This window comes from Danio rerio, chromosome 18 (genome assembly GCF_052040795.2).
Source record: "Danio rerio strain M-AB ecotype USA chromosome 18, GRCz13ab, whole genome shotgun sequence".
Classification (NCBI taxonomy): domain Eukaryota; kingdom Metazoa; phylum Chordata; class Actinopteri; order Cypriniformes; family Danionidae; genus Danio; species Danio rerio.
The window spans coordinates 9,337,384-9,345,571 of NC_141038.1; positions in this window are offsets into that span (position 1 = coordinate 9,337,384).

Sequence of the window (8,188 nt, forward strand, 5' to 3'; positions counted from 1 at the left end):
TTTGCCTGATCGCAAACTTAGAAGAGTCTCATTTGCTGCAGTCATTGAACCTGACACTGCAATCGGTTGCAGTCAAACGAGAGCATCACAAGAAGAAGATTTTGGTAAATCCGCTCTCACAGGGTGGCACTGGCCACAGGGAAGCATATAAATACTGTTTAAGGTCCAAGGCACATTGGGAAGACTGACAAAACTTCCCAATTCGTGCATATGGAACTGTCTACTCAATCAGATGTTGTAAAGTGTGTGTGTGTGCGAAAATTGCTCACCCAGGCTTCAACAGCAGGCAATCTATGCAAGTCCACTCGCACAGCTATCAAGCATCGAATTCCTTGATGGAAGTGATGGATCACACACACACACACACACACACACAAACAAACCTGCAGTGAGAGGTAAAAGACAGCTTGATTGCATCTGAAAGATATAATATGAACTCCTCCGGCAGCTCTGTCAAACCCATGACATTATAAGCAATTATCCCTGCGCGGCGTCCCTTAACCACAAAACACCCAATCACACTTCCTGGCAGGAAGTTACACACTGACCCGTGACATTCGAGCCATTACTAAAACAGGAAGGAAATATTCTAACTAAATTCTCCATCCATCATATTAAAGCGCAATCACACGCATGATCATACCAATCATGTCCGCTGCTGATTAAAAGGCTAAAGGGAAATAATGATGGACTAACGGTAAAGAATTTGCAATTAACTTCTGTAAATGAAGTTAAGTGAGTATGGTGTGTTTGGATCGGTGTTGAGGGTAACCAATGGCAACAGAACTTCTTTGTTGAGTGTCCAAGGCCATGCACACACTGCAAATATGGTTGTCACATTTGATGTAAGAGTTTACCCTCATTCTGTACACACACACACACACACACACACACACACACACACACAGGCATTGTTTTGATGACCATGTTTACTAACAGAGGTTTTCACACTTAATAATTATAATCCCTTGACATTCTAAACCAGAGGTGTCCAAACTCGGTCCTGGAGGGCCGGTGTCCTTCTGAGTTTAAATCCAACTTGTTTCAACATAACTGCCAGGAAGTTTCTAGTAGCTCGATTAGCTGATTCAGGTGTGTTTGATTAAGGTTGGGGCTAAACTCTCCGGGACACCAGCCCTCCAGGACCGAGTTTGGACACCTCTGAACAAGATAAAAAGAAACGCTTCATAGTGTTACAGCAAAACAAGACTCAGCAATGTGTGTGAGAATGAGAGCAGTGGAGCAATATGGTCCTTGGTCTGTGTGTTTGATTAGGGTTGGAGATAAACCAGAGGTGTCCAAACTCTGTCCTAGATGGCCGGTTTCCTGGATATTTTAGTTCCAACCCCAGTTAAAGACACCTAAACCAGCTAATAAAACTCTTTTTAGGTATACTAGAAACTTTTAGGGAGGTGTTGAAGGAAGTTCGAGTTAAACAGGACACCGGCCTTCCAGGACCGAGTTTGGACACCCCTGAGCTAAACTCTCTTACTAGATTTACTAGAAGTAAATGAAATAGAAGTAAATGGAGCTAAACTCAGCAGGACACCGGCCCTCCAGGACCAAGTTTGGACACACCTGTTCTAAACTATTCTAAACCTTTTCACATAGCTCAAACTAGGGCTCTGCAATTAATCAAAATATAATTCAGTTTTCATTTTGGCCTCCAATAATTGATGAAAAAGTCATTTAGATAAAGCAATAATTGCATTACATCAGACCCCCTTTCCAGCAATCTGCATTCGTTTCTCCATAAACCCACTTTCACATGGAAATCAGTCAAATCATGTAATGTGACTTTTGCAGCATTGGATTTATGAAGTGCTGTTCTGTGCATTTGCTCAGCCTCAGAGATGAACACGGACAAGTAAGTCATCTTTTAGCTTAATGTGTGCATCCAACCCTGTAAACAACTACTTTCAATGAAAAGGCGCTGATCTCTGCCCGAAATGTCGCTAAATGTCGCAAGATTATGTCATACGTCAATTTGCATATTACTGCCATCATCATGTCCAACCGTTTCTGTTTGTTTAAAAGCCTTAATAAAAGGGGTATTTATATTTGCACAACGCTTTATGTAAGCCTGTCAATTTGACTACATATAATGCTGTTGAATACAGCCTATCAGTATAGATGTGTAGTTAATTTGCAGTAATCTCTCAGACGTAACATACTCAGACAAGTTCCAAAACTGTCACTAAAATATTTGTCATTGTAAACAAGAAAAGAACAAATAATCAAACTAAGCAGATTGGTTTAACTGTACAAGGGAAATACCTCACACTCCTGGTGCTAAATCATTTGTCGGTGTGCAGAAGAGCGATCTGCTCTCTGACTGATATATATATATATATATATATATATATATATATATATATATATATATATATATATATATATATATATATGTATGCATACATACATACATACATACTGTACATACATACATACATACATACATACATACATACATACATACTGTACATACATACATACATACATACATACATACATATATACATACATACATACATACATACATACATACATACATACATACATATATACATACATATATACATACATACATACATACATACATACATACATACATACATATATACATACATATATACATACATGCATACATACATTTAATATATCATGATTTTATTCAAGAACCAAGATAATTGTGAATGTGATTTTTTTTTTCTCCATAATAAGTAGTCCTTGTTTATACTGAACACAAAAGCAGTGTAATAAACCCAGGTAAAAAGCAGTACTATACTCAGCTTCTTAAGCCAGAGATTAAAATAAAAAGTTGAGAACAGCAATAACCCAGAATTAAGTGTGTTGCTGTAGATATTGTTATAAATGTAATATTTAATAGTATAGTGATATTCATGATTTGTAAAGTCTGGATAACTCAAAACAGAGACCATGAGTCTCTACCTCTATCTTTAAAAGTCTTCATGGAAAATATAAAAGACGCAACAGACGTAGCACACTTTTTCCGATGAGATTAGAGTTTTTTCCAACTGCAGGTGCACACAGTACATTGGAAAAACGTGATTTGCCGAGGGCGCATAAGTAGCAAGCACTGTTCAATTGGTACTTTTGAAAATACTATTAGTTGGGCTTAGGGAAGGAGGAGGGTGGGTCAGTCGATCAGTCAGTCAACAGTGGCCTCTGGTGGATTTCTGTGAGAAGAGCAGGTACAAATGGCACTCGTAAGAAATTCTCACGAGAGTAAATCTCAAAAAGCATACACAGCAGCCTCTGTTGAATTCACATAAACAAAAACTGCAAAAAGACGTACCTTCTGTGACGTAATTGGTGCCCTCCAGAAATGCACTGTATATAGGGGAACTTTTCATAATGAGCCTGGGTTGTATACAGCAGGTTCTGACTATTAAATCAAATGAGACTCTCTCAACATTGTCTGACAAAGTCATGTCCTTTGTGTATTTTGCTTTCGTTTGACTATTTTAACACCCGCAGTGATCCCCTTTATAACTCAATGTTTTGATAATAGAAAAAAAGCTTTACTGTTACTTTCATGAGACTAATGTTCCAGCTGTAGTGTTGTATATATAAAATATGATATTTTCACAGTGGGTTGCATGGTAAGCAAAATATATTAATAAATAAATGCAGCTTTTAATAATTCATTTTGCAGTGTGATGTCAATAGGCACACACACATTTACACACAGTTCTACTTTCCCATACAGCATCATTTAATATTTCATATATTGGGCAACAATGTCCCATGCAGCAGTAAACAGACTCATGTAAGAACTCTAATCGACTTCAATGGCTTAAGGTTTGTTAAAGATTTTCCTGACTGCTTGCGTATCTTCTTCAGGTAGCGGGAAAAAAAGCTAAACTCAGTATCTTCTCAATAACATTAACCATAGGCACTTCTCAGAAAAAAGGCATTCAAAATCCAAGCTTACAGTACATACAATATTTTATTTATTTATTTATTTCAAATCCTAAATATCAATTTTACACAAGAATCAGGGTTTTTTTCCTATAATATTGAAATACTATGGATAGATTATTACAGTGGGTACCAATAATAAAGCTACCGTAAGTTAACAAGTTCCCACACCCACACAAAATATGTCTTCATAAGCATCATAATAAGGGCGTAGGGTGGATTTTATTGTTTCTTAATTGTAATTACTTAGCATGGAAGCTCTGGGTTTAGGAGTAATACAGTATGATACAGTTTTACTGTGATCAGGCTGCATTTCTGGCATTAAATTTACACTCAGCTAGTTAATGCAAATTTCTAAACAGCCAATCACATGGCAGCAACTCAGTGTATTTAGGCATATAAACATGGTCAAGTCGATCTGCCACTCCTGTCTGCAAAGAACAGGAAACTGAGGTTACACTGTAAAAGCCAAATGGTTAAGGTAACTAAAACCATTTGAGGAAACCGATTGCAACAAACCATTTAAGTTCAAAAACTAATCCTAATGAGTACTGTAAACTTAATCCATGAGTACACAAAACAATTTGAACACATTAATCCCCAATAAATTAAGAGAATGCAAACCAACTGAGTACTGCAAAACCCAATAAGTTAATGCAACTCAAACTGTTTGATGAAACTGATTGCTATAAATCATTTGATCTAATGAGTCTCGATTTCTGCTGCAACATTCAGATTGTAAGGTCGGAATTTGGCATCAACAAAACAAAAACATGAATCCATCCTGCCTTGTATCAACAGTTCAGGTTGGTGATCCCTTTATGACCACAGTATACCACAGTATATTTTCTGATGGCTGAAGGCAAAAAAGGGGTCCTAATAACGTGTACGGTGTACCTAATAAAGTGGCCTGTATGTAAATATACAGTAATGTATTCCCTCATTCATTTATTAATTTTCTTGTCGGCTTAGTCCCTTTATTAATCCAGGGTCAGCACAAGGGAATGAACCACCAACTTATCCAGCAAGTTTTTACGCAGCGGATGCCCTTCCAGCCGCAACCCATTTCTGGGAAACATCCACACAAACACACACTCAAACACTATGGACAATTTAGCCTACCCAATTCACCTTTACCGCATGTCTTTGGACTGTGGAGGAAACCGGAGCACCCGGAAGAAACCCACACAAATGCAGGGAGAACATGCAAACTCCACACAGAAACGCCGAGGCTCGAACCAGCAACCCAGCGACCTTCTAACTGTGAGGCTACAGCACTACCTACTGCGCCACTTCTAATATATTTATCTAGTTTATTTCAGAATGTTTAAAACCACTTACATTCGTAGCTTTGTTTCATCAAATGATTTTCATGAACTGGAAAGGAAGTTCTGAGTTCTGAAAGTTACATCCAACTGTTATTATTTCGAGAGTTCAAGGAAAATTTAATTCCTATGGTATTACCCCTTTACAGAATTGGATATTAAATTTAACACTCACTCACACACACACACACACACACGCACAACTCTAATCTCACCACACAAAACTATAGCACACACCGAAACTGCTGTAGTCTCAGAAATAAGCCTAATTGTTAAAAGCCACTACATGATTTTACACACAAAAAAGCAAAGCTTAATACAATCCCATTGAAATCTCTGACTGGGAGTTTAACCCAGATATAAGCTCCTCTGGAGAGAAGCTTCTTGCCGTTAACAATTAACATTAGTTTGTAGTTGTTAAGAGTTATATACTTGTGGAGAAAATGCAATTGAATAATTTAAGAGTGTCTTTCATTTAACTTTACATATATATAGAAGAAAAAATATTACAGGAAATACTGTGAAAAATTCCTTGCTTCGTTAAACATAAAAGAAAAACACAGGAGGGTTAAACTTTTGACTTCAACTGTATATTTTCTCTTATGCTGCGTTCACACCAGACGCGGAACGCGATTTACATGTTAAGTCAATGCAAATGCGCAAATAGACATCCTGCTGTGCGATATACGCGAATGACGCAAATTGCGCAAATGACGCAGTGCGAATAGCGCCATACAAGCGTTAACCAATCAGGAGCTTGCTCTTGTGGGGGCATGATTGTGACGTATCGACTGTTGTGGATGTCCCAGGGAAAATCCTCTAGTCGACACCAACAAGAAGTTCATCAAACTGGGCTGGGCTCAGTCAGAAGCACCGCTGAGAGCCTCCGTCAGCCAGGTTCAGTTTCTGGAGGGGTTTATAAGCTATTACAGAGCTGGATGCGCATCTGAAAGAATCTAGTGGACTCAGACACAGCCATAAACGTATCGACGCTGTTTATCAGCCTTTATAAAGCACATGAACATTGTTATTTTCTTTATAAAATCCATGTTAGCCTTTAAGCAATGAAGCTAGAGTCACCGGGCAGACAGAAGCCGCACGAATGAAGCGAGTAAACTCAAATGTTCACGTGAACTAACCCTAACCCTAACCCATGGCGCAAATAGCGCGATTTATCCACGCATTCCGCTTCTGGTGTGAACACAGCATTATTTGTTTATTTTTTGGCACCTGAAACTTGCTGAAAATTAAATTCCGATTCAATTTTAGTCAAATTTCAATGGCAAAGGTGGCAGAGAAGTGCCTTCACACAGTGTCTTTACACAGAGTGTTTAATGCTGCTCAGAGGTGGCATGAATCCATTTACACAGCAATTATAACCACATTCTTTGTTACTAAAGACTTAGGTGGGTCAGGTATAATTTAATAAGACTTTCATGCAGCATTAAGTCTTTACACTGAATTTTGATCAGGTAGAGAGCAGCTTTAAAGCAGTAGACTGGTCCAAAAATAAAAATCTGCTTTTAATTTACTCATCAGCCTTTTTCCTTCACTACAAAAGATTATTTAATGGCTGCTGGGAGTCAAAAAACATATACAGGCAAAACAAAATAATTACCTGACGATAGATACAATGACATCATATGTAGTGAAAGAAATTGGTCTGTGCATACTCATTCTGGATTATACTACAATCAAAAGTCAGCTCTGGATTTAAGGTAATAATGTTGTAAATAATGTTGTTTCTTGCTGTGATCATTCATTTAAAAATGCTGTTCAATGTTTATTCAAACTACTTATCTTAAATGAGCTGAAACAACATAATTCTTCAAATTGTTTTGGGGACAACTGAACTTGTTTTAGGTTCAATCCACTTAAAGGGGAAAAAATGAATCAGTTAACTTAATTCCTTTGGGCTCTATCATACACCCATCTCAATAAGGGGCAAGACGTGTTTAGCGCAATGTGTTGCTATTTTTTAGACCAAAGCAACCATAATTTTCCTGTTCTCTGCCATGTTGTTTAAATAGCAAATCCATTTGCGCCACTTTGTGGCCCCAAGGGTGTGTCTGTCTAAAAAGAGGTGTGTTAAGGCGCATTGTTGACGCCTTAATATTTTGAGGAACTAAAATAGACTGTGCAATAGACCAGCTGAAAGCAGGTGTGAAGTCCAGTGCTGAGCATGTTATGCCTAGTTCAGACTGCGTGATTTCAGCCCCAATTTTGGCTCGCCGACAGGTTTTGAGAACTCACCGACAAATGCCTGAAATCACAGGCAAATCGGTGCTCGTGCACGTGAGTGAAAATCACACAGTATGAACTATCAAAGACGCGATCTGAGTGAATCGCCGATGAGTCGCCGATGCCTGCGAGACATTTGGCATGCTAAATATCTGGAGCTGTCGGCGATTCAAATCAAGTGTGAATTTAGTTTTGACTAAAAATAACATCAGCGATCGCCTACAGCCAATGAGAGAGCAGCAATCACTTGTGTGTGCGTGTGTGTATACCTACTGCAGGCCAGCGGGAGGCTGGAGGAGAAGTTAAAAGCGCTCTTTTTCGGTTTATTTGGACCTACGAAATGGAGGAAAAACTAGTGCAGGTTTGACAGGACTCAGGAGCAACCGTGTCTGTTTGACATTTCATACAGAAAGAAATTAGTTTATTATCAACGTTGAGGAGAAATGGCTAATTCCCTTTAAACCCAGGAGAGCAAATATGTACATTTTCTACCCCATTAAAGGCTTCTTTCTCATTATGTATTTAATAACAAAAGATGTACTACGTGTTTTTGGCTGTGAGACGTAGTTTGGACGAAGTTGTCGGCGATTCTTCCAATAGTAAAGTCATGCAATGTGAAAGTCCCTGTCGCCGATCCGTCTTGCAGTGTAAACAAAGCAGCGGCGAAACGCTAGCCC